Source organism: Haemaphysalis longicornis, unplaced genomic scaffold (genome assembly GCF_048455015.1).
Source record: "Haemaphysalis longicornis isolate Haplotype H1 unplaced genomic scaffold, Haemaphysalis longicornis Haplotype H1 scaffold_8, whole genome shotgun sequence".
In the NCBI taxonomy this organism is placed as follows: domain Eukaryota; kingdom Metazoa; phylum Arthropoda; class Arachnida; order Ixodida; family Ixodidae; genus Haemaphysalis; species Haemaphysalis longicornis.
In genome coordinates, this window is record NW_027526445.1 from 113,907,889 (window position 1) to 113,935,802 (window position 27,914).

At 46.4% G+C, this 27,914-nt stretch overlaps 1 long non-coding RNA gene across 1 annotated transcript; it reads right to left on the bottom strand.

Moving 5' to 3' along the window:
• Nucleotides 1-1,802: 1,802 nt before the first annotated feature.
• LOC144149373 (uncharacterized) lies at nt 1,803-8,336 on the bottom strand. Its single transcript, XR_013318285.1, has 5 exons — nt 8,162-8,336; nt 7,185-7,254; nt 5,731-5,817; nt 4,978-5,079; nt 1,803-1,903 (listed from the first exon to the last, which is right to left on the bottom strand). It is a non-coding gene; the product is annotated as an uncharacterized LOC144149373 (long non-coding RNA).
• Between the last annotated feature and the right edge of the window lie 19,578 nt (nt 8,337-27,914).

Sequence of the window (27,914 nt, forward strand, 5' to 3'; positions counted from 1 at the left end):
CTCGTTTCAGTTCAGCGGAAAAACGGCGCGAAAAACTGCTTTCCTTTTCGTTTTTAATACGAGAGTGTTTTATACCGGGGTCCACCGAGATCTGTAAAAGTTATCTGCGTTTTTGCAGCCGCGCCTTTCCATAGGGGCAATTTCCCGTGCAAGCCGGGTGAACTTCCCAACCGTTGTAGCCCCACAAAACAGCCGAGCTCCAGGCCGGGAAGTCGGTTGTACCTATTTTACCGGTAGGTGCCCGGCGCCAACTTGACAAGCGAATGCACATGGTGCCTTCCAAAGCCACGGTGGACGCTCAACTCACCACCGCCTGTTCCAGGACATGCCGCCAGACTCTTAAACCCTCGGCAATAGCACAACACGCCATGATGGCCGCGGGCCCCGCCAGATGGACAAGGGTCAGGGGCCCCTCACAAGAGTGAAAGCAGCTTTCCTGACGTAAATTCCCCTTTGATTGGTCCGCAATCAATCAGGGAGGCCTGTACCCACGGAATTACATAAGTAATTGCTTCTTAAATATCAATTTTTGGAGTGCTGCTTGGTACCGTAGGAATGAGCTGGATACCTGTGAAATAAACTAGTTAGGTGATGGGTCGTCGCAAGGGTTTCTGGTAAGGAAATATTTAAACCTCCACAAAAACAGGATTTGATGACCCTTTTGTAATATTATTTGGCGTATTCAAGGGAGGGCTTTGCAGGCTCACTAAAAGAATTCAACTTAAATGGAGGACGACTCAGCGAGAAACGGCACGGGAGGTCATAGGTGTAACATTAAGGGTCAAGAAGGGAGCGGAGTGGGCGAGGGAACAAACGCGTGTTAAGGTCATATTTGTAGGAATTAGGAAGAAAAAATGGGTGTGGGGAGGGCGTGTAATGTGAAGGCAAGGAAACCATTTGTCAATAAGGGTAACAGAGTGGCTCCCTAGAGAAGGCAAACATAGCTGGGGACAGCAGAAAGTTAGGTGGGCAGATGAGATCAAGAAGTGTGCGAGGATAAATTGGTCGCAGTTAGTACAGGACCGGGATAATTGGAGATCTATGGGAGAGGCCGTTGTCCTGCAGTGGGCGTAGATATTCTGGTGTGATATTGAGTTGGAAACCCCCATAGCGGAAAAGGCCTCGGTCTTTTTTTTTATAGGTTTAACATCTTTATGCGCAAGCATTCTATGGCGACTTTCCCCAGAACCCCGTCCGTCCGTCCGTACACCCGCCCGTCAGTAACGTCTGACACGACGTTCTCTTGTTAGATACATTACGAAATAAATTGTTCAAAAAATGCCCTTGCACATTTTATAGTACAGGCTAACCGCTGATATCCTAAAACGCCGTCCTATAAGGGCCTATAACCGAGGGCCACAAAGGCGAGGATACGTCCCCGTGCGTGGGCTTGGAGGCAAGCACTGAAATTCACATACAGATATTTGAGAATTTATACTCCATGGTTCCTGCTGTTGTTGAAGACTATTTAAACTGGGCACACAAATAACGACAATGGTCTGTTCGGTGTCCATTTGACTCAGAACGTTCTGGCGTTACCATATGACGCGCATCCTGCAAAGCCTGAAGCGAGTCGCACCCGAGTGCGCTGCGTTGGGGTGGCGTTCTGCTGAAGATTGCGTAAGAGCCGCGGGCCACGTGACGCGTGCCGTCACTTCTTATGCAGTCCTCAAGAGTCTTTATGCAGTAGCTCATGGATGCCAGAAATGTAATGTCATTGCTAATACATACCCACCACGGTAGGTGAAATCTAGACAGCCAACTTGCGGTGTGGAAGCTACAAAACGCAGCAATGCCAGCAATGTAAAGAACATTCGTTTATTGGTACTTAAACCTACTTTCCCAAAACCCGCAGGCCGCCGTAGTAAATGTGCATCCAAGATCTTCAATCATGAGTAGCGCACTGAAAAATAAAAACGTTCGGCTATTGCATTATTGTACATAACAAATTAAGGAGGTGAAGAGCACATAGAGGAAAGAATGCCAATCCAGCATTGCTATTCAAAATTAATAGGCAGCAAATTGCGACCTATGCGGCTACCTAGCGATCAAAAGGCTACAATGGCCGAAATCAGCCAGATAACGGCCTTCTATGCCTCAGCCTATCAACGCACTTGTAGCCTGTTGGTTCTGTAGTAAAACATTAGTATGTGATACAAACATGTCGAACCGTGCTCAAGTTCAATGAATAGATATAATTTAAAGTTGCACGCCCCTTTATGAAGTACAGGCCACTTAATAATCTTTTTCATCGAGTGGCTGTTGTTTTTTACAGAGAAGCCAAATAAAGCACTCCCCGTTGCACAACGCTCTGGTTATTGATCTATCAAGCCACGTGGTTTCAAAACAGTGGCCCGACGCCGTAACGTCTTCATGATTACACCAGAGCATATGCATTTTAACAAGACGAGCTTGCAAGTAGGTTTAGTAGATCCCTGTACTAACAGCAAAAATATGAAGATTGCTTCGGTGCTTCCCACTGAGTGATTGGATGCGTGTTGTACTACGTACTTGCGTGCCACAACGTTTGAAATGGTAATTTTGTGGAAGCATACCTAGCCTTTCTATTTTACTGTATTGCCTCGTAAAAGCGATCAGGCCTGATCTGTACGTTGGAGGGAGTAGTGCCGTATTCCCTCTGCATACGAGAGTCGTTCAAACGACAGCAGGTCAAATGTCACTCTCCCGGGGGGAATGTGCACTTAAAAAAATAACAACACTGCCCAACTCTCTCACCTTCTTTTCGGTATAAGAACAGGGAACGACGACAGAGAGCTAGCCAGGTTGCAACCTTTCATTGCGGGTACGCGGTCTCGAATAGGCGCAGCTTCTGTATCGCTGTTGTATTTTTACACAACTGGGTCACAAAATGAAATACGTTCTCTTGCTTTGAGTCCCCAGATAGTTTAATACCAAAATGCGGTACGACCGACTGATCGACCCACAAAAGGTGTTTTTAAAGCGAAAGCGTTCGTGGTCGGATCGATTGCGTTTTGCCAAAACCTATTGCTTTTCTCCATAGACCCACTGGCGGACCGGAAAGCTCTGATAACATCTCTGTACATATGTGTGGGCTTGAAACTGGGCTTGTATGGTGTCAAAAGGGTTGTGCGAAAATTGTGAAATAAGGACGGTGACAGATGAGTACAATGCAAGCCTCGATAATGCTGAAGGAGTAAAATATTATACCTTTATTTCATAACCCACGTGTGCCGGTATACGTTCAGTGAGTTAGTGGATGGGTTTACTTAGTCGCATCGGTACGCACTCCGTCTGCGATTTAAGCATTTGAACTTTTGACCATCGATTAGATGCACTTCCAGCGAAGGCTGGAAGCTTTCTCGTTCCTCTGAGCCTTCCTTAGTAGGGGTAGTTAAATGTTTTAATAATGAGCGTTACTGTACAAAATACGGATTTCAAGACATGCCCCCCTCCACGGAAACAAAAGGGCTCACGCCGCTGCACGCGAAATCATTTTCCAAGCATCCCCGCTCATAATTCACGAGTCGGCAGTACAGTCCCTCATCGAACTAGTTAGACTAAATTATCTGCCTTCACTATCATTCCACCTCTCCTTAAGGATCATGAGGGTACCCCTTGGTGCCGACTCTGTACCCAAATATGCTTTAACATCCGCATTCTGTGCCGCATTTCTTCCACCCAATACCCCTACAACTGCCTTTCTTGCCAGACTCCCTGCACAAACCACCTACGTAGGAATTCAACACCCCTTCCTTCCACGTCATCGGAGCAGTGGGAGTGCGAACTGATAAGTTGAAGGCCTGAAGTTCAAGAACATTTGGTCTCATTGACCCCAGCAGCGTGAATTCTCGCGGCTTTCCGGAAAGAACAAGGGTCACTCACCTGTCGTTTTTTGAAGGTTATTTTTACCCGGCTTCATTAATCATTTTACTCAGTCACTTACTGTTTCTCCATACTTTCTTCATAGGATGATATAAAACTGTCTGGTAGCGCTGGTGTTTTTGGTAGTGTTGCGGAAAACTATGTACTAAGATTGCTATACGTATTAGGTGTGTGTTTTGGGTCCGAGTTCTGCCGCTTAGTGACTGGTCTTATTCATTTTAGAAGCATCTCTTTCCCTCCCCAAACGTGCTTTACGTTCGTTAACTGCTCAAGAAAAACAAAATATTTGAAAATTTAGGCGGCCTTTTCATTCACGAACAGCTGCTACCGACTAGGATATACGAATTAGTCCCGCAGTTATGGGGAAGCATCATGGTTTCCCCTAGCGACCCCCATTAAATACTTGTTTACGGCGAAATCGCGCGGTGCCCTCTTCATCGCCTTCCGTTCTTTTCCTTATTTCACTATGACAGCACAGACATTTCGTAACTCCCTAGTGAGGAGACAAACCTGTATTACCCTAGCTTCGCGGTATGACATTACAAAAACCGCCTGATAGAGGCCAAGTATAGCAAGCGTAAGTCAATATTTTCGCCTTCGAAGCACGTAAGAAAACTCAATCGCCCGAAGGCAACTTTTTCTCCTCTGGGAATTCTTTGGAGTATACCTAAATCCACTCGGAACCTGTGCTCCACGTGAAAAGGCTTAGATAGTTGCTGGAACGCTAGGCACTCACCGCACTAGATGGGCTCGGCTCCTGTCATTGCTTATTTTCCTCGCCTGGAAGTGAGAGCTGGCGTTTTTGGTAGCGGGGGTAACTAAGCGCTTCTTCGTTGAAAAAAGCGTGCCTACTTCTAATACACTGCGATAAACACGAGCACACGCAGGTATACACGCTAGAAAGTCGGCAAACATGCTCCACTCTTGCAAAATGAGCAAGAACAGGCAATATTGCCGCTAAGTCCACTCATACTGGAGCCGAAGATGAGTGTAGAAGGACTGTGTTAGGAGAGCATTATTTACAGCCTGCTGGCTGCGTCCGATCTCTCCGTAAGGAATTTAGCATTAGGTATGGTTTTGTGTGAGTATTTACACAGAAGGTGGAATACTGACCACATCTGCAAGTGCATTTGTTGACGGTAATGTTACAACTGAGTGAGAATCCTCTTGGACACTTGCGGCCGAGCAACTGTTCGCAGGTATTTCTGTCATTCACTGAAGGGAAGAAAAAACGATCTCCAGTAAGAGAGCACCCTTTCAGGAAATATTTTAATTACCGATATTGGCATGGCAGTGCATGGAAGATGAAAAAACAAGACCATATTAGTGTTTTACGTGTAGGGCAACGTGAGAGGGCCAAAATAGAACTCCCAAGAAGAGCAACAAGGCAAACGGAACCCGTAAGACCATGCTGGCAATATCGAAGCTCATCTACAAAATCGAAACACGTCGTACTAACATTACGGAGCTATGCAAGGGGTTCACAAAGAATATTTAGTGTGCGTCGTTTTAAAGAGCTGTTGTGAACCTGTACGAGCAGGATCAATTTTACTGCCAAATAAGAGCATTAAGTGGTAATACTCGGCGCGCCCTGTAAAACGTCAACCTTTAGGGAAACAATTTTAGGTCAAACGGGTTTAAAATGAGGTCCGCTGGGGTACTGATTTTAGGAGTTGACTCACGCAGCAAGCGAGCAGAACGGACTGTGAATGTATACTGGCGGGAAGCTGGAGCGCGAGTGAAAGTAATTTATTGTGGCTCCCGTTCTTTTCATTTCTGTTAACAACCGTGGTACGTGCTCTTTGCTGCAGAGAAGGAAAAAAAATACCGACAATTGAACACAACTGGAAAATGAAAGAGGTTTACCGCAGCTGCAGCGGCAGTGATCGGTTCCTACGAAGCAGGCGACTTTGCTTGCCTGAATGCAGTAGATTTCAGGGCATGGAGGCTCTCCTGAATGTGAACGGGAAAAATGTCATAAGGAAGCTTTTCCCGACCGCTAGTGCATAATTTGAGGTTCCCAATAACACAAGTAGATGACAAGGTATACCCTTAAGCCCGCGCATATACATGGTATATAACCCGTATATGGTTGCTTAGAAAAGTTTTTTTTTAATTTCGTGTTATTCAGAGCTGTCTTCTAAACATTATTGTATTTTTCATCATTGTGTTATGGTATCTGTCGGAAAGCTACTATGCTAAGCGATACGACTCAATCGTTAATTTTTCGTATAGCTTAGCATACACGCTATAAGGTAACTCTGCCAGGTTGCTTCAGAGCCATGTACCACATAAAACTTAGCGGAGATTCAAAAAACATATCCAGGTTTTCATGCGAAATCCTTATTCGTGGGAGTGTTGCGTTGTGCCTAAATTCTAATGCACTCCCCGTAGGACCAGTTGGTCACTCAAACAGCTCTGATAAGACCTCGCTCGGGACGCCCAGCGTGTTTGAAACTGGGCTTCCGTAGTATCAAAACCGTTGCTTCAAAATCCCTAAAAAGGAACGGTTCTAGCCAAGACAAAATCCGCATCGGTTATGAATCAGGACTACAGTAGCGTCTTTATCTTGTAAAGCACGCATCGGTATGCATTTAGGCCTTCAGTAGATACGTTTTCTCAGTGTGCACAAGATCGTCAAATGAGTTCGCTTGTCGTTTCCTATTAGCGTCTTTGATGGTTTAACGATTTATTGGACGCAATTTCAGCGACGGTAACACGTACTTTTGGCGAAACTTTTCAGGGAAGTTTGACGAGTTTTGATGTGAGAAATCTTTTGCGGTTCTCTCAACTTTCTTCGGGAAGGGACGATAAGGCGTTTATGATTATGGATACAGAGAAAACCAGGGTCCTCTGTAAGGGTGTTTCACAAGTATACATCAGTTGCTTACTGTCATAATTTTATTACATTTAAAAAGCACACATCTTGCGATTGTCTGACATTCATTTGCTAATAGAACAGTAGTGGGAAAACGCGAGAAACCTTGCTGTAGCATGGCAGATAATGCCAAAGTGCAATATAGTTTGTCAACGTCTTGCATCCGTTCATTTTCTTATCAGTGGAAGAGACGTAGACGTCTTGCACGGTGTTTTTTGCGCTGTTCGAAAAAAAAACAGTTTGAATACACAGGCTTTGCATATAATATGCAGTTGAGACGTGTGTGGTCCCACTCCAGCAAAGCAAACCATTCGATAATCGATTCGCTGTATTGTACGGCAGCACGGGGATATTTAGGCTGCATAATTGTTGGCATGCAAATGCATAAAAACTTCAGAGGTTCGGGGAGGGGATTAGCTGGACAAAATACATAAAGACTTGCCTGAAACAGAAATGGCGAGAAGTACCAGGAGCAGGAAACCAGTAGCTAGGATGGATCCGTTCATGATTACCTTAAATGACAAATATTAGGCACAGCAGGAATTTGTAAAATGCGATTATGCTACTTTCCATTTCGTAGATCATGCAGACAAGACCACTCGTTCAAGGAGCGAAGCATCATTGAAGCACGCATACTGCCTCAAAATATATAAAAATGGAAGCCACTCCTATGTAGGAAGTAATGGGCAAAGTAGTCAACACATTTTTACGCAACCATTGCTCTACTTGGCAAAAAAAAAAATAAATAAAACGCATTCTGGAGGGAAACGCATTCCGGAAAGTCATAAATTTCATGCGAAATCCAACCGAGCCATGAAATTCGAGAGGCGGTTCATCTTAAGGAGTTGGTGAGAACACTGTCGATACCGTTAAAATACAACCAGCTGACGACACCACATGCTTTCCCGTCTGTATCGTATGCATAACAGAGGGCACAACCGGAGTGCCTCACAGAAAACAGTTGATTGACCGCGATGTGACATATTTGCCAGTTTTGCTACGTTCAGAGTTTAAGGTGATGAAATGCGTTTGTATGCTGCAAGGGGAGATGTTTATCTTGCTAATTGAGCTTGTTTTCCCGCTACGAACGTTGTACGTCCGGTTTTCCTGGCGTTTCATCAAATCGCAGTAACTTCTGTTGGAGTCACTTTCAGCAAAAAAAAGGTAGTATGTAGAATACTCTGAATACGGAGGTATTCCATCTAAGTAAACCTTTTTAGTACAAAGGTCTCAGTCAGTACAGCATCTTGCATTTGATTGTAGTACACAAACTGAGGATTTCACTTAATCTGTGCCGAAAGCCGTCCTCCATATAGCACTCGTCACAAACCTGACCCAAATGCTAGCATGACCTTCAGGAGCTAAGCAAAAAATCTGGACAAAACTTAGACTAGTGCACACGTCAGCAGGTGAACTTACCTTGACAGGAAGGGTGTGCTTTCCAGGGGATCCACGGCAATGTATGAGCAGTGGCCTTGTTAAAGAAACGTTCCGGTTGAGGGTCTGATGGGCGCCTGTTTCGCGGAGCGCGTTTAAATACTCTCCGCCGTGTTCTTGCACCCACCCTTTGAGAGGCTGGCCCCTAACCGTAATGCCAGTTCCTTTCTCAGTGGTAAAGCAATCGGACTTTGCCCCTGGTGGGAATGAGCACAACAGGAAAAAGCCGCCATGGGCGCTTGCAATCAACTGTGGCAAGGAGCTTCTTCCGTATGCGCCGGACGTTGCAATTTAAAGAAACTGCTCGAAGAGGGAATGAAAAAGATAAATTATGCCGAAAATAAGTTCTAACAAGCAGATGTTCTTTCAAAAATGACGGAAAAATAAATTTACCAGGTATAGTTGCCAAACAGAAGACTAGCGACCATGTGCAACCTCGGGTTTCTTTAGTTTAAATGTACAAGCATAACAATTGTTAATTGCCTAATTGATTTTATGGTTTAACGCGCCCACGCAACGCAGGCGACGAGGAAAGCCATAGTGTAGGGTTCCGGATTGATTTTGACCACCTGGAGATCTTTAATGTGCCCCCAAATCTCGTACAAACGAGTGTTGTTGCTTTTCGCCTCATCACAATAGTTCGCACGGAGTGAAGGCAACAGTCACGTACAACGCGATACCCTTTGACACATTTTCTGGAGCGCACGCTGCCTTACAAGGCCTGGCAAATTATTACGGTATGCACACTTTGTAATTTCTTGAAAGGCTTAGCATACTTTGCCCAGTTTCCCCACACCCAGGACCATGCAACGCACTGCATTTGCACAAAAAAGGCAAAGTTTTCGTAAGTAATAAAGCGTTTAATCGTTTTCATAGACCGTATAGAGACAGTTGGTAGAACCGATATTTGAAAAACCAAGAATTAACAAGAATAGAAAGTACAAAAAGTTTCCGAAAAATAAACGGACGGAACACAAATACGCTTCCTGTAGATCCCTTACAATAGGCGAAGACTAAACGAAAACAAAAAACAACAACAAAAGAACGTCCTAAATACGAATAAAAATAACAAAAATGGGTAAAACGTTTATCGTCCACCATTTCCACAAAAATGCCTAAATGGGGGAAGTAGCGCAACTGATCGAAATACTAGCCTAAACGGGCACATTTTTTTGGACACGGAGTCGAAAGCCAAAATAACAAAAAATCGGAAAAAATAACAATTTTACAAAAACGAACTAATGAAATGAAATAAAAAAAATATCTGACTCTTGCAACACAACCATTTCAACCCTGATTTTTTTTTTCGTTTGTCCTAAAGGAGTTTGTCAGTGCCCTCTTTAATGTTTCGACCCTATCAGCGTAAAAACAAAAAATCGAGCTTCTGGTGCAAGTAAATAGCGATTTACAAGCATGTTGTTCAATTGAGTCATGAGAAAGAAAACTTCATATTCAGCAGGATGTTTTTGGTTTCCTTCGCAAATTTTGGGGGGGTTCTTAGCCAACATACAAAAGTACAGCGGGTAGTGCAACCATTTTAATATGTGGAGCCACGTCATCAAGCTAGGACTTCGGTCCTTGTCGTCACCCTGACGTCAGCCTTGTCTTCATTGCAATTAATTTCTCCTTCTACCGTTCAGCTGCGGGAGAAAAAGAATAATGATGATATCTATAGAAATAGAAATCGCAAGAAAAACTGTTTCGAAGAAAACTAGATGTTCAGGTTTTGTTCTAAAACTTGCAAGAGGGTTTTGGGCAGCGTCCTAAACATACGACAGTAATGGCCAAAGGTATAATCCGAACTTTGGGCATAGCGCGGATGGCAGTTCTCTCGGTCACGTCAGAAAGCTGCTGCGTCTGAAGAAATCATTGCGTGACTAGCGATGGCGCACAGCGTGCTCTGCTCTGTCGTTATCCCCCCAGCGCGTCGCCTCCGCCGAGCATGTTGTTGTAAATCGTGTCTCAACCTCCCGCCTATTCACGCCATGCCCCTGGACAGGCACCACCCAGCTGCTCTCGTTTCTCCACATGCCCAACTGGGGGATAGCAGCTGATAACTTATGAAGACGATGAAAGCGAGCCGGAGGAAAAGAGAAGAGTGAAGAGCTTGGCATTTAGGCCAAGACTTGACGTTGCAGCTCGTTTATGGGCATAGGTTAGCCTGTGTGAATCAAGGAGGTTAAAAAAAAATTGGTGTGAATACACGATTCTGTTGGGAGTATTCTTTCTATCGTGAAAATAAATAAATAAATAAACAAGAAAATAAATAAATAAATAAATAAATAAAATAAAAAGATAAATAAATAAATAAATAAATAAATAAGCAAACAAGTAACTCAGCAGTTTTCACTAGATGGCGCCGCAATCGAATGGGTCTTGCATCTCTTTACAACACAAACGGTAAGATGCGATATCTCCAGATTTACTGTTAGACGTGTACATCCGAAATACAAAGAAGTTGCAGATGGTAAAGGAGCTTTTGCTACAAACGTGTTCAAAATGGAGGCTAGGCTGCTTCATAATAAGGAACACAGTTGCAACGAATGGAACGGATGTCCTATAACAGCTCTACCCCCCCGACACTCGGGAAAATGTTGTTCGTAATCAAAATGTTAAGGGGTTGGCAATTTTATCAGGAGCTACTAGGAAGTTGAATGCCCTGTCAGTAAAAAGCAAGTAAGCGGTACAGACAAGTTCCAAGCGAAGGTTAATTTTGTCTGAACAACGCCGAAACAGAATAATATATTGTGCTTGCGGTACCAGCCCCTCTGAGCGACAGTCTCACAAATCCAGTGCAGATAATGATGATGCCATCTATTAGGCATAGAAGATGATGCATATTATGTATATACGTGTTCCAAGTAACAGGGACAACAGTGTCATTGCAGTAGGAACAGGTGTTGCACTCAGCCAACTCAAGATGCAGAGAAAAAATACGGTCGTGGAGGGAATATAGCACCTCGATGAGATCTTTCTCGTTGACGAACGAAATCAATCCTCATTTGACCTGTGAGGTTATCAAACAAAAGCGCAACGGTGGCGTCTCGCAATCCACTGTATCTATATATATATACGTATATATACGCAATCCACTATATATATATATATATATATATATATATATATATATATATATATATATATATATATATATATATATATATATATATATATATATATATATATATATATATATATATATATATATATATATATATATATATATATTGCAAGGCGGTTTAGTCACTAAAGCGGTGAAAGCGAGAGGGAATCCGCACAGTCTGTTCCCGGTGACCGAATCGGTCCACAGGTGTGGATCGGTGCACTTAGCACACGGACGCACAGGGAAAATGATAGCTGGGTGCTTCCGGCGTATATCCCAGAAGGGATTGGCCGATCGAGGTCCGTTGATCCTTTCACATCTCGCCATTACAATTACCCCCCGGCGAAGAGAGAGCCACCCTGGCGACCTATGGCGAGTGCAGTACAATAGGATCGTAAAGGGCTTTAGACGAGAGACGGGGAAAGTTTCGCGGCCGCGACGGCGAAGGTCATCCGATGGCGTCAGTGATTCTACAACATAGTGTACAGGGGAGGGAGAATTGACGACACGGTAGGGACCATGGTATTTAGAAAGGAGCTTGGAGGAGAGACCAGGAGTGGAAGATGGTATCCGCAGCCAAACGAGATCGCCAGCTCGGTAAGAAGTTGGTGAGCGCTCCTGGTCATGACGGTGCTTCGGTTGAGCTTGGTAGTTTGACGTTAATTTACGTGCGAGCAGGCGGCACTCTTCGGCGTGGCGCGTTGCGTCGGTAAGAAGATGGCATTCGGACGCATCAGGGCTGTAGGGAAGGATGGTATCCATGGTACACGATGGCTCTCGTCCGTGTAGCAAAAAGAACGGCAAAAATCCTGTAGTGGTCTGCACAGCCGTATTATAAGCGAATTTTACAAACGGTAGCACGGAGTCTCAGTTCGAATGGTCATGTCGCCGAGCGTGCGGTTGAATCTTTCTGCCAGCCCATTCGTTTGGGGATGGTAAGCGGATGTGGTGCGGTGCACAATTTTGCATTCGCCGAGGAGCGTTTCAATGGCCTGAGACAGGAATACATGCCCCTTATCTCTGAGGAGTTCCCGTGGTGCACCATGGCGTAGGACGAGGGAGTGCAGAATGAATCCACTAACCTCAGGGGCCGTGGAAGCAGGAAGCGCTGCTGTTTCGACATAGCGCGTGAGGTAATCTACTGCCACAATTATCCAACGGTTATCAGAAGAAGTGTATGGAAGAGGGCCGTATAGATCAGTGCCAACACGCTCATACGGGCGAACGGGGCATCGGGATCAGGTGACACACCATCTTTTGAAACAACGTGGCCCAGAATAGTCAACTTGCGCGCACAAAAACTACACTTCTTTACGTTAAGTTGGAGGCCGGCAGCGGTGAGACACGTCAGGATCTGGTGGAGACGAGTTAGATGTGTGGCGAAATCGGGAGAGAATATGACGACGTCATCAAAGTAAGAAATACATATATGCCATTAGAGACCACGCAAGATGTTATCCATCATTCTCTCAAATGTGGCAGGTGTGTTACATAATCCAAATGGCATGACGTTGAATTCATATCAACCATCCGGGGTAACAAAGGCGGTCTTTGGGCGGTCCGTTTCAGCAACTGGCAGTTGCCAGTATCCAGAGCGCAAAGGAAGGGCCGAGAAGAATTCTGCACCGTGTAAACAATCGAGTGCGTCGTCGATGCGAGGAAGTGGATAAACGTCCTTGCGGGTAATTTTGTTTAGGTGGTGGTAGTCAACACAGAACAGTAAAGATCCATGTTTTTTCCTTACGAAAACCACGGGCCACGACCATGGGCTTTGGGACGGCCAAATGACGGCGTGCTGTAGCATGTCATCGGCGTATTCACTAATAACACCCCGTTCCGGCCCCGACACACGGTGGGGTCGCTGTCGCAAAGAAGTGTTTGTTTATTTTTATTAATTTATTTATTCATTGTTTTATTTATTCATTTATTTATTTGATGCCTGCTTGCCTTTGCACGCATTACAGAAGGGAGATACATAACACTAAGTATTAAATATGAGACAAAATAACAAAATAATTCTACAAAGCGCGCTGAAAATCGTCAATATAAACAGTTAATGCGATCATACGTGGAAGACAATTACACTGCAGAATTGAAGTAAAATAAAAAGAATCGCGAAAGGCGTCACCTTTAAAGGAAAGTTAATAATTTGCTTTAAGCTAGCGGTCCCACTTTGCGATATGCAGAATGGCGCTTGGACATACTTCTACCCTTCTACTCCAGTTTTCGAATGATAGATATTACGAAAAAAAGTTTAACCTGTGGTTTCGTCTGTGATCTTTCACGTCCTGCCATTTCAGTTTCCTTTTACTTTCTCTCATGCTAAGTTGAGCGTGCCAATTACCTAATACGAATCGCACTGACATATTCTGTATGTTTTCGAGCGTATCGACCAGCTCTTTGGTGTAGGGATCCACGAAAACACATGCGTACTGCAAGATTGAGCGCACATGAGTGAAATACGGTTGTTTTTTTCAGTTAGATGGAGGTTCATTGAAATTTCGTCTCAGAAAGCCAAAAAGATATGCAGCCGTAACTTTTATGGTGTGAACCTGCCTATTTAACCTCTAAACACTCCCTAAATAAACTCCTGGGTATTTACATTGCTCGGCCGTTGTCACAGCAGCATAATTTATGGTATACGTATTCAATTGGAATGAAGGTTTTCTTGTAAAGGTGCCGTTACCACACTGTTTAACCTCCAAAAACTTTTCTGAATCAGCACACCAGGATGTTATTAAATTCGAATAAAGCTGCAGGTATACGGAATGACGTTCATTCGCTATTGTCCAGTAAACTACACAGTACAGGGCCAATAGTAATAACAATGCAAAAACCGATTCATTCTGTTCATAGGATGAAATGTACTACGCAGAAGGTGATATGGAACACCATCATTTGCTTTGTTGCAGTCCAAGAATACAGTCAACCACTTTAAGCTTATCTATTGCAAGAGCCAAATCGTGCGTGAACTCAACAATCTGCGTTGAGAAAGAAAATCCTGACAAAATCCGTGTTTTCTAGGATGCTGGCGATTATGTTTAACCAAATGAGTCATATCCCAAGAGTAGCTAAGCTCACCTTCAAACATCGGAATTAAATTAACAGCTAGGCTTCGTCAGTGACAAGGCTGTGTTGTTATCGCAAGTTTAAAATAATTTTTTTTCTAAATAGGCAGTCGTAAAATCCCCATGAAGTAACATAGTGGAGGGCATGAAGTTTATCCTACCAATGCACGAGCGAGTCTCTTCTACGTTTATCACCAACAACATAGTGCAACATTGCTTTTCGCAGTTTCATTGTAAGCAGAATAACTTGCGCTTTTGCTCGCACTTGCCTTTCTTTGGTGGGGAGTCCTTGACATGGTGGCGGTTTAGCTCCTGCGTGGTGGCCGCTTGAAGGCCACCACGCAGGAGAAGGCCAGTTATTTTGGCCTTCTCTTGAAGGCCTTCTCTTGACAGACGCCCTTGAAGGCCAGTTATTTTGGTGAACCATCTCCATCTCGGATCGGACATCTCTGCCGGGTCGATGTCTCCAATGCTCTCCATTTCTTGAGGGGGCGAATAGCCTCGAGCTGATGCGTCGACGAAGCCGGCGGCAGAGGCGTGGTAGCGGCGATGACTGACGAGGCTTAGCTCACCCGTCGGTGTCGCACAGTCTTCTTGTGGCAATAAATGACATTTCGATGGCCTAAAAGGTTCCCTGCTAATGTCCAGTGAGTCCTTGCATCTTGCCCATTCACCGAGAACACTCATTACTGTTTGACAAACGGTGTTCGTTCATTTAAAACGTAGAAACACGGAGCGGATGAAAAACGCGTCCCCGTCGTTCGGCTCCCTAACGGCTTTTTCTCCCCCCAGGAAAAAACCAGTCGGTCTCCTTCCAAACACGTCTGTGCATGAATTCTCGGCGCCCAGGCGGGAGCCGTTGTTCGGCTGTATGCCGTTTGCCGAAAAAATGACGTATAACCAAATACCTTACGTAGGCCGGTCTCCTCTTGAACACCGGTTGCCAAATATTCTGTGGCCATTCGCTTGCCGTAATTCGGCCGAGGACAGCTAACTGAATGAAAAACGTATATTCTGGGGCCGTACGTCGGCCGGTATCCTTCATAACATTGGTTGCCCGAAGAAAACGAATATTCTACCGCCGCACGCGCGGTTCACCGTTGAAACAACGAATGCACGGCAGCCGTGCTCCGGCCGGTCTCCTTTCGAACACCAACTGCCGCAAGAATACGCATATTCTGTGGCCGGTCGCTTGCCATGCTTCGGCCGATTACCGCTTCCCGAAGAAAAAACGGATGCCCTCAGGCCGTACTTCGGCCGTTCTCTTTCTCAACATCGGCAGCCGTAAGAGAACTGAATATCTGGCAGCCGGTTAGCTGCCGTTGTGCGTCCGGACACGGGCGGACGGAAAAATGCCGAAGCGCTGGTTGCCGAATGTTGGCCGTTCAACGCATGATCAGTGGCTGCCAGAACCTGGATGCTGGCCGGACATGCGAGAAAGCGGCCATAGACGGGCCGGTCTTGGGGCACACTTTCTGTGCCGCCTGGGAAATAAGTTCAGTCTGAGCCTTAGCACAGTCGATCACTGCGTTATGGCTTGACAAGAAGTCCCATCCAAGAATAACATCATGGAAACATGAAGAGAAAACGACAAATTCGATTGTGTACACCGTGTCTTGGATAACTACTCGAGCGGTGCCTGCAGCCAGTGGTGAAACGTGTTCTGCACTTGCAGTCTGAAGCGAAAATCCGGACAGTGGCGTCATAACCTTTTTCAGATAGCGGCATAGTTTCAGACGGATAACAGAAATTGCGGCACCAGTATTGACAAGAGCCAGAACAGAAACTTCTTCAACAACTACGTCGACGACATTTTTCAGGGATACACGAGGACTTTGACATTTCCTTCCATACGCAGTTCGTGCCTCCGGAACTGTGGAAATTAGTTTCCCGTGTCATGAAGGGCAGACTGTCGGCGCATAGGAGAGATGGAGCGGCGACGAGGCGAAGGCGCTCGGCGACTTGCGAACGTCTAATGGTCGGATTCGAAGGATGGTGGTGGCGGTCCCGCAGGTATGCGACGGTCAGCTTGCCGGGAAACATAGACTGGACTATGAGGTGGTTGAAGATGCTGCATTGCACGGCGGCACTAACGTGCCCCATGTCCAGGGAGACGACAGTGAAAGCATATAGCTCAGCTGTCCTGAGTGCGCCATGGATTCACCTGCGGGACGGCAGAACTGGGAAACCGGCTGAGTAGTGAACGGCCCAGGCGTTTTATGTACGGTCCATACGCGGGGACAAACGAGTGGAAAAGGGGAGGGGCAGCCCTTGCCACGCATTCCGCGTACGACAACGGAGTGGTCACGGGGGGGAAAACAGTAGCCATGGGTGGAACAGTCAGCGAAGCAGTGGGGGTAGTTGACTGGTGTGCAGGTGAAATGGCCTCGGCGACCTGCTGCCTGATGTTGTTCTGAAGAGCTTGAGGCAAACTTGCCGAGGGCTGCTCCACAAATGCAATAGCGAAAGTTGCCGAGCGACCTCCTCTCGGACGAAGTCCTTAATCTTCATTTCAGGCGACGGTTGTTGAGGACTGAATGACAAAATTAAAGTTCTTCGCTTGTCCCGAGCGACTGTTGAACGAACGTCCTTTGCCGCCGCAGCTCATCATAGCTTTGGCAGAGCTTGATGACCTCAGCCACGGTGTTTGGGTCTTTGGACATCAACATCAGAAACACACCGACTTCAATACCTTTCAAGATGTGCCGAATATTTTTTTGATCAGACATATGCATGTTGACACGCCTGCAGAAATCCACAAGTGTATTCGATATAGCTCGTGAAACTCTCGCCGGGCTGCTGTGCGCGTACACGTAGACTCTGTTCAGCGCGGAGTCTCCGCACCGCCGGGCTGTCGAACGCCTTTTCAAAGCGGGTTTTGAATTCGCCCCATGTTTTGATGGTTCTCCCGTTGTTACGAAACCACACCTCAGCCACTTCCGTAAGGTAAAACTCAACATTGCTCAGCTTAGCTTTATCAGCTTAGCTTTATCTTAGCTTTATCGTGTATGTGTGTGTGTGTGTGCGTGTGTGCGTGTGTGTGTATGTGTGCGAGCGTGCGTGCGTGCGTGCGCGTGTGCGTGTGCGTGTGCGCGTTCGTGTGTGTGTGTGTGTGCGCGCATGTGTGCGTGTGTGCGTGCATGCGTGCGTGCGTGCGTGCGCGCGTGTGCGTGTGCGTGTGTGTGTGTGTGTGCGCGTGTGTGCGCGTGTGTGCGTGCGCGTGTGCGTGTGAGAGAGAGAGAGAGAGAGAGAGAGAGAGAGAGAGAGAGAGAGAGAGAGAGAGAGAAAAGCCGCTTCTGCGGCCTCACAGTTAACGTTTATTAGGTGATTTGTAAGCAACACTGGCGAAGACGCAGCTAAGCGGCATCTTAGGATACACTTCTGCCGCTCAAATACTACCAAACGCGTTATGTTTGATTCACGTTCAGAACGACGAATGTCGGGCGCACCCAGAGAGCAGAGAGGACAAGCTGACAGTATCCCAGTTAAACGACAGGAAACGCATAAACAACAAAATGCCAGTGCCCACGAGCCTTCCAGAGTAAAGAAATGTCACGTGATGCGAAAAGACCAATGATCACGGCGGCGGCGCATAGCAGTAGGAGAAAAGAGTGCCCATACTCTGTAACCTTACCTAACGACCATGGAGGAAAGAAAGGTTAGGAGAAGGCCCTGACGTCACATTTGTGAAGCCGAGCCCCGCCATGACTTGAGCCCACGGAGTCCAGCACTCTATCCCATCATCCTTTGCTGTCTCCGGTTTGATTTGACTAACATGGCGTCGCCCTGCCCTCCCGCTTCGAACCGAAAACAGCTTCGTCGCTAATTCCTCGGTGCGATGTCATCTTCTAAGCTGTAGATTTCGCCTTTAATTTGCCCATTCTAACCCTCACCCAAAGTTTCAATCGAAAAACGGCCTTCGTTTTTGAGATAGAAGGACGATTTTTCAGCTATTAAGCCTGGCAAAGTAGCGTTTGTCGTCGTCATAGCAACAGGCTGGCGGGCTGGCGAACGCAGACGCCTCCGACGGCAGAGTTTTCAAACCGGCCTAATTTGAAAACGTTTGTCGTAGCGACTGCGCTGGTTTGCAAGCGTAGCGAGGCAGCCACATACCAAGCGCCTTAAAAATTTGTCCCATCTATTCGCACAAATTTGGCCACCGCAGTTGTAAACAAGTAAGCAACATTGTCTATGGGCTCAACGAAATTCACGTGACTTCCTCCACACTTCTCGCAATGCATTGGGGTGCTAGGGGCCTCTCCTGAGTATTCTTTCCTCCATGCTAACGTCAATTGGTTCACCGTCTCCTTTGAATTCGCAGACCTGGTTGCGTTGGTGCTGCGGTACTGGAAGGGCCAGCTTTTCCTGAGTTATTTTCATGGAGGAAAGAAAAGGTTAGGAGAGGCCCTGACGTCACATTTGTGAAGCCAAGTCCCGCCATGACTTGAGCCCACTGAGCCCAGCACTCTATCCCATCATCCTTTGCTATCTCCGGTTTGATTTGACTAACATGGCGTCGCCCTGCCCTCCCGCTTCGCAGCGAAAACAGCTTCGTCGCTAATTCCTCTGTGCGATGTCATGTTCTAAGCTGCTGATTTCGCCTTCAATTTGCCCATTCTAGCCCTCACCCAAAGTTTCAATCGAAAAACGGCCTTCGTTTTTGAGATAGAAGGACGATTTTTCAGCTCTTAAGCCTAGCAAAGTAGCGTTTGTCGTCGTCATAGAAACAGGCGCGCGGGATGGCGATCGCATACGAGTTAAGGCCGCCTCCGACGGCGGAGTTTTCCAACTGGCCTAATCTAAAAACGTTTGTCGTAGCGACTGTACTGGTTTGCAAGCGTTGCGAGGCAGCCACATACCAAGCGCCTTAAAAAATTGTCCGTTCTATTTGCCCAAATTTGGCCGCCGCAGTTGTAAACAAGTAAGCAACATTGTCCATGGGCTCAAGAAAAATGACGCCACTTCCTCCACACTTTTCGCAATGCATTGGGATGCTAGGGGCCTCTCCTGAGTTTCTTTCCTCCATGGTTATTTTTCTCAGTAAGTGGCGCAAGAGTACTTTCTGTCGACCTTGACGCTAATGCTGTGTGTTTTCTTTTACTTATCCTTTCAAACGCTGTTTTTTTTATAGGTGGAACCAATCAGGCGTTTTTTTCGACATGAGCCAGACTCACCTAACGCGAATTTGAGAAACAAGCGGAAGTTTGTTACTGGACCAAAATGCAGCGCCACAACAACTAATATATGACATATTTTAAATGTCAGTCTGGGGAAGTTTATGGCCACAAGTAATGGAAATTAATGTCGTGACTTTGAGCAATATTAGGGTTATAAGTTCGGGCTTGGCTCTTATTGCATCGAAACATTCAAGTCGATGCTGCATTCTTATGAAAACTTTATTTAAATTGACTTTCAAGCATTGTGCGATAGAAGTTTGAGGAAACTGCATGAAAATCAACAGGGCCTCAAGAACAGTATAACAATACATGAGCAGGTGAGTCCTCTTGGAACCATTAGCTGCTATTTTAGAATTCTTCCCTACGATAACTATCGTGGGCACGTCTTATGGCACTAACGAAGTAGGCGAGCTGTTAATTGCTTTGCTATAGATTTCCAAAATGTTTCCCAAATAGGCTGCTCATATCTTATTCATCACTTAGATTTAAGTAGTTCGTGCTCTCGAAGGGGAAAGCTGGGATTGGCCAGGGTTTGCAAGCGGCGACTATTTAGTCAAGTTATTGAAATGGTAAATATTAGATTAAAAAATAAATATAACCAAAGGTATTCCGTAGGAACGAGGGAGGCGATGCAAATCAATTTTTCACATCTCTATTTCATTTCGTTCACTCCTTCCGTTCACTTCGTCATTGACATGTGAGGACAGATCTATCGCCCAGCCCCTAATTGCCGTCTGAAATCATATTAAGGCACCTCCGAAACGCACACACAAACAAACTTCTGAAAACACCCACGAAACAGTCTCAACACTCAAGCCAAAAGCAAACTCCCATCGGGCGAATGCATCTGGCTTACCGCATTTACTCGCATAATGAACGCACTCTCATAGTGAACACATCCCCAACTTTAGTCATGAAAATTAGGTTTCTTTTTCACCCGCGTAATATACGCCACCCCAACATTTCAACCCCGGAGTACGACAAAAAAACCTTACTGGAGCTTTCCCACTTCACTCGCTGCCGCTGATGATGATCGCGCTGGCAACCTAGAGCCATCTCTCGGATTTAAAACGACAAACACTGCGGCGCGGTGACGGTGGACACTCAATCACAACGACGCTCATTCGGTTCACTCTGCTGAGCGTCTAGCCCTACTTTTTCTCTTCGTAGTAATGTCCGTTACTTGCTTTTCTGCTCGCTTAGCACCGTTCAATCGGTGATGGGCCGAAATGTCAGTTACACTGCCAGTTCTAAGCTAAAGGCTCTGGAGTAGGCAGTTGAGTATGGGAACCGTGCTGCCGGTAGACATTTGGGAATTGTCTGAAGTGAACCTTGACAAGCGAAGTCGAGTGGAGTTCAATAAAGACGCGTTTTGTTGACCAATTGCGTATGGGTATATTTACTGCGAAATGCTTGTTATCTAACCCATCTTTTTTCGTACGGCATTTTTTCTCACTCCGCAAAAGTTTCCGGAATATTACCCCGCATAATAAACGCACCTCCAGCATTGATTTTGTTTTACGCGATAAAAAGTGCGTTCATTACGCAATTAAATTGATCCGTGAAACAGCAGGCTCCAATTCATTCTCGATACGAACAATGATTGATTGATTGAGGGGTTTAACGCGCAGACGCAACGCAGGCGATGAGGCGCGCCGTAGTGGAGGGCTCCGGATTAATTGTGACCACCTGGGGATCTTTATCGTGCGCCGAAATCTCGTACACACGGGCGTTTTTGCTTTTCGCCTCCATCAGAAAAGACGAACAATGAGCTGCGTAAAAGTTTCCGGGTGTTGTCTTAAATCTTTTCCAGCCACGCCGTTTTTTAGAGGCAAGTTGCCGATTTCTTCTGGTCACTGCCGCTTTAACCGGCTCAGTTTCGGTTTCTGAATCTGGCTCATTTCTAAAAAAAATCGCCTCAAATACGTAAGATGGGAAAACCATGAGAACATAATGCTTTTCATTGTCATCGTTGCAGCAGACATTCTCGATTTGAAGTGGTAGCAATTTGCCTGAGATTACTTTCGTCAGGAGAACAAGAACAAGGTTCAGGGAGAAGAACATGGAAATCATGGCCTTCTGAAATGACTCTGAAATTAATCATTTTGAAACGAGTCGTCGCTCCTTACTTTATTGTTACAGCTCATTTAGGTACACATGTACATATATTTGCTGTGTTGCTGCCATTTCTTTATGAATCTGCCTCACTTCTACGCCTGTACCATTAACCATCACCTGCTGTGGAATTTCTGTATTTGCTCCCCCCTTATGTAATACCCCGCAAGGGACCCTTAAGGGTATAATAAATGATGCTGATGATTCCAACGCAACTGCATGAGTATTTACAGTTCTTCCGGCCACTTACAACCATAACAGCGATATATTTCTCATTCATTCTGTAGGAGTTTAGATATGGCAATTGTAAAGAAAAGTACAGAACCTAGTGGAACTGGAGTTCAGTTAAAGGTGTTGTGCCACCAAATTTTAAGTCTGTAAAAAGCCTGCTGTAGGCTTCCTCTGCATGCAACGACCCTCAACACGAAGTGCTGGGTACAGCAAGCGCTTAATATATATTTTAATTCGCTTCTAAAAATTACCTAAATGCTCTTCTGGAAATCGGGACCCATCGCTAGCGCCACTAACCATGACGTCAGTGAATTGCCAGCGCCGCAAAGTTTGTGACGTCATACAACGCTAGCGACTCGGGCGACGTGAACGTGAACTCCAGTTACCACAGTTTGTTTGGTCGCTTGGTCGTATCGACACACTATACCGATACGACGACGACGCGACGCCGGCGAGTCGTTAAAACTAGAGTGAACTACTCTAGTTAAAACATCGGCCGACTGCCGAATTGCCAGACCGCGTTGTCACACCACGCCGACGGCGACACAAATACGTCGCCCGATGGAAAGTCGCCATAGTGTGACTGACTCGCCGACCGAAGACGCCAACAAAACCGGTCGCCTGACTGGTCGCACGACGCGTCGTCAATCGACCGAGAAGCGAGAACTGCGCCCCGACAACATTCGTGCCGCAATGAACGCGGCTCTATTTTGTTAGTTTCTGGAGGGTAATAAGCTCAGTAAGTTCCATGAAGCCCATACAACTCAACACTAGCGCTAATGCGATCCGTATTTTGGCGTTCGACGCTTCGGCCGTGCTCTTCGGCGACGCCGCTACCCCGGAATGTGTGTGCGATCGGCTCGCCTGTTGAAAATATAAGGTCAGTTTCGTGCAGAAGAACAGTTACGTAGGGTAATTTGGGTAATAAGGGATCAGTATCGGCAAAGGTTTTTAACGTAAAACGTAAAACCAAAGTACGGCAAGCACTATCCCTTCAGTGCAAAATCGCAGTCGCAGCCGGGCACACTTATTTTTGCGAGCGCTTTCGCAGAAGAGCAGAGTTGATGGCGATAAGCTGTCGCGGGGGCTTCGCGGAACCTTGCTGCGCAAGCGCTATTTAAAAAATGTGAGTTTACAAGCCAGGAATTCTGTAAACTAGCTAGTAAACACCGACGTACGACTCCAAGGATGGGCCTCCATCTAGTACACCGGCCATATCGCAAAGCGGAATCGTTTGTTCGCTAGCTCAGTGGTCTCGCGCGTTCCGCCAATCCGGTCAACGTTGCCGGTTCGATTCGCGGCGGGGCAGCTTTTTTTTTTTAGCGTTTTTTTTAGCATTTTTATGGTTTGCAAATCCATGGTTTTCATTTGTCTGCATCCGAGGATGCAGACAAAGAATCCAGGTCGGAGCTGTCGCGGCTTGACGTGACGAGTTGGCGTGTTTACTTCCGTGGTGAAGCACGTATGTGGAGGAGCAGATGCCGCAGTAAAGTCGCAACGTACCGCAGCGCCGCATGGTAGACACGCGTGGCAGAGCGTCCGCGCAACCATAGCCTCCTATATAACCTACTAAAGGAGGCTATGGCGCAACGCATTGACGTCACTGCTTGAATCGGCGCCCAGAAACCGAAACCGAATCCTGTTCACATGAATCGTGCGATAATAAATTTTTCACTCAGAATATGTGCGTGTGAGAGCATGTATCATGCTTTCTAACGAATTATAAAACGTTTGCAACAAAGAATGCACAAGCAACAAATTTGGTGGCACAACACCTTTAAAATACCAGTTTGTCGTGATCATCCAGAAATTCAAGCATAAAACTTTAAGCCTTTATATCTGCTTGCGTTCCACTTAAATGCTGTAAAACCGGCTACACAAGTACCGAATCTCGCGAAATTTAATCGAATAGTCCTTAAAAGCAGATTACCTTAAGCTTTACTGCATTTGGAAATTTATTCGCCGCCCGTATGACGGAAAGGAAGCTTATGTACAATCCAGGGTCAAAGCAGTCTCCGAGTGGTATGGACTGAGCTCTCCAGTCTAAAAGCAGAAGAGGGCCTTCTTCGCGTAACCCTATCGGGTCTTTGCACGCACGTGCGATAGGTAGCAACTTTCCACACATGGACTTCCCAGCAGCTACTGCGAGCGTGTTTTACGCTGACTTTGGGAAAGAAAAGCTGGGGCTCGCAATCTTGATTTTTAACGCGACAGCGTTGTTAGGCTTATTTCTGGATTCCCTGGTCCTTCTAACAGTCCGCCATCAGCCGTGCTCATCAGCCGTCGATTGAAATACGTCACCGCTGCCCTCGGAAGCTACGGCTGAAGCAGAAAGATTGGATGGCTCCGCAGAATGTGCAATGTAGGACAACGACAAGAGAAGTTTGGACAGGACGACAACGATACAATGTCGGATACGAAAGACAGGACAAACGTTATTAGTAGGCACCGAAACTGCGCGGTAAAGCTTGTTCTACGCCTAGTCGGTGGTAGCACAGCCGGCAGACACGGTCGCCAGCCGTGCCCGAAGCATACTCTATCACACCAAAGCATGTTTCCGCCAGAAGATGAAAGAATATTAATTCGTGGTCATTCATGCGCCCAAGCTACACGTGGTCGACAAGGCACGCCGTAGTGGAAGCCTCCAGGAGAATTCAGACCACTTCAGTATCGTTAACGTATTCCAAAATCCTGCCACACTCGTGTTTAGGTTTCCTGCTTCCATTTGGAGAAGGGCCGCCGCTACGGGGAATCAAATTTTCTTACTTGGGCTCAGCAGCGCAATGCCTAACTCAATGGGCCACCGCGGCGTGTTTTCATTAGGGATCTATGCGACAGCAGAATTGTGTGACCTAACTGGCATGGGGAAAAAGGAGTTACGCCGGCCTCGGAGAAATCAAGGAGGGCATGTATTAAAGGCATGAAAGAACTAAATGAAAGCTCACTACATAGCCTGTAACCACAACAAATTTTCAAAATACTTCTTAATATTCTTACGGTTCTCTCTACGCTGCTGCAAGATCGGTTTGGCAAAGGAGAGATGGCGCCAAGCGACCAAGTTAAAAATCACCCTAAAATAGATGCGAATTTCCTCCCAGTCAACAGTCACGTAAGAATGCTCGGCTTTGCTCTAGAGGCGGTAGTGCCAAAGTCACAATCGCTAGAAACAGGAAATATTTAACCAATTTCCCATAACCAAAATGCCCAACCAAAAGCGACGCAATAAAGAGAGAAAAAGGAACGATAAGCCTCCTGCAACGACTGATGATGACGCGAATGTTGTATAGCCAGGCGTACCACAAATGCGCTTGCACCAAAGAAAGTAGAAAAAATAGCACAATTAGTACAGCATTTAAGGCAGTCCTCAACCTGGCAGTTTTGACCGTAAGGCGAACTAAGAAAGCATTGACCACCAGGCTAACAGAATGGACATAAATACACGGCTCAAGAAGAAGGGGAAGGCCATTTACTCGATGCAGGGATGAAATAACAATATTTGAAGCAAGCAATGGAGTCGGAAAGCGCAGGACACGATTGGGTGAAGGTCAATGGGAGAGCCCATCAACCTGGAGCCATAATCACGATGAACTTGTGTCTTCCTAACTTGTGTCTTCCTAATGCATTTCAATGAACCCAAAAAACTACCCTCATGGCAGTGGAAAAGCGGATGGTAAAAAAAATCGGGAGGGGCAGTGGTACAGGAGACAGCACCCCCCCTTTTAGAAGAAACTACTGCACGCCATAAGACGTGGCACCGATTCAGCGGCCCCGCATAAAAATTCTCTCGTACCATAAATATGGATCCAATCCTACACAAGACGAAGCAATATGTCAGGATCAAGTTCGTCTCGGGGAAAGTTCCAATATCATCACACCACAGCATACACCGACTTTGGGATGTAGGGAAGCAGGAGGCCCCAATTATTGTAGTTCACTTCTCTGGGAATCTTTGGGCCTGCATAAACCTTCAACATACAGGAACACAGAAGTGGAAGTTGGAGCCATCCGAATAGGGTAAATATCAAATAGAAGTGTAACATCATTACGGACCATCGAAGGACATTATACTGTTTTCTTCGGGCAGAATACCTGAGCGTTTCGCTAACAAATTTCCAACCACTATGGAAAAAGTTAACGTCACCTCGATACCCTGATCAAATTATCTGGGAGTGCGCGCCGCACTGACCAAGAGGCGTACCAACTCACATACCGTGCTCCTTGTGAAGAAGACTACCACATAGCCGTCTTTGGAAAGCGTCAAAGATTAATCGCTATATAATGCCTAGAAACACGATCTTTCCCCTTCTACAACGAGCTCTTAATGCCGAAGAATCACAAACTCCGTCCAAGAAAAACCACCACAAGTCTGTAACCTGTGTTGGTTTTTCGTTGGTTTTGTTTTGGATGACATTAATTTAAATTTCCGATAATGTCGGGGAACACCCACACTCTTACACGCAGCCTAGACAGGTAAAAGGTTATGGTCAGGGTAGAAGCGCTCAAACATAGCATACTCCACTTCTTCGAGACATGGGAGGCAGCTTTGGCCCCCTCGTTACCTCAATATAAGCGGGATCAGATTGAGAGGGCCAGGGAAGGGGCTCGAGCATCGGTGGAGCAGGAGCTGCTGCATAAGCGGTGCCGTAGGCTCAGGTTCCAGCTTTTAGCCCCTCTGCATATTTTTACCCCATTTTCCTAAACCGAACTAATTCTTCCTAAACAAAGATCTTCGCTCCTTCTCTTTCTCTCTCTCTCTTTGAAAAAAAGCAATATTGTTCAGGCTGGCGTAGACTACACAGGATAAACATTTTGATACACTCCCACTATTGCCTCCTCCCTCCAACTGATCAACACTTCGCATCCGCAATTTTTCACGCTCACATTTTATGCCATAGAAGAGAAGAGAGCTTTGGCCTCTCCTTGGCCACGGCGATTAAAAATGCTCGTTGCTAGTCTTTCCCTTTTTGATGACTTTTAGGTCTCGTGAAATAACCACCGGTATTGCAGCATTGGCGCACGAAAACGCTCCGTGGAAATCGAAGTATCGCTATCGCGCCTTACATCGAGGATCCAAACGTTGGGCACCACCCCACTATCTAAAAGAGGTATTTTCTTAAGTACGTGGATGACATTATTGTACGGACAGTTTACCCGGGCTTGTCACGACAAGCCAAGTGCCTCCAGCAAGCCTTAACACACTGCCAGAAATGGTGTGAGTGTGCGGGCATCACCCTCTCTCAACAGACGACTGCTGCGCTTCCCGCCGCCAATGCTTGGCGCCATTGCTCCCTTGCTTTATCTCCGAGCGCACTGGAGTTGAATGGGTCGCCAATTCCCATATTTGGACACATTTGTGTTCTGGGATTGGAGATATCAGACTCAGGGCAGCATCTCAGTGGCTCCGATCCGCTAGACAGAAACCCTGACGAATGCTCCACCTTGTTCGCCGCATCTCTCAGAAGTGTGACGATTTCCGTCTCCTAGTGCTCTCGATACTACTCCGAAGGCTCGTGTACCAGTCACAGTTCCATCACATGACGCATGCGGAACGGGATCGGATGTGGACCATTAACAGAGCCGCCATACGCACCATTCCTGAGCTCCTCCGCCTAACGCCTAACGGTATATCCACAGCTCCAAACAGAAGCCCAGCTAAACATGATAGATGAACTCATACATCAGCGTCTTTCTGCACGCCTGCTGAAACCTGTAGTGGTTCCAGAGGCAGCAGCTATCGCCTTGTACATGGGCAAGCCACCTGATATGGTGCCAGCCTTTCCCACCGCGAGGCCGCCCTGGCTGTACATGAGGTGACGAACAACAAACATCTGACAAGGCTAGATATCCGTAACTTTGGCCTTCACCGGCCCGCGATGCCGTCCTTCAGGTCCCTGACTGTGCGCCTGCGACGCAACAGCTCGTTGTACAGGCTTTTGTTGAGACTGGGGCGTACGACTGCTTGGTCACCACGGCCTTGAGGTGTCCCTCTTACCCTGCCATAAACCAAAGCTGCGTGTACGAGACACTCTCTGCTCCCTAAA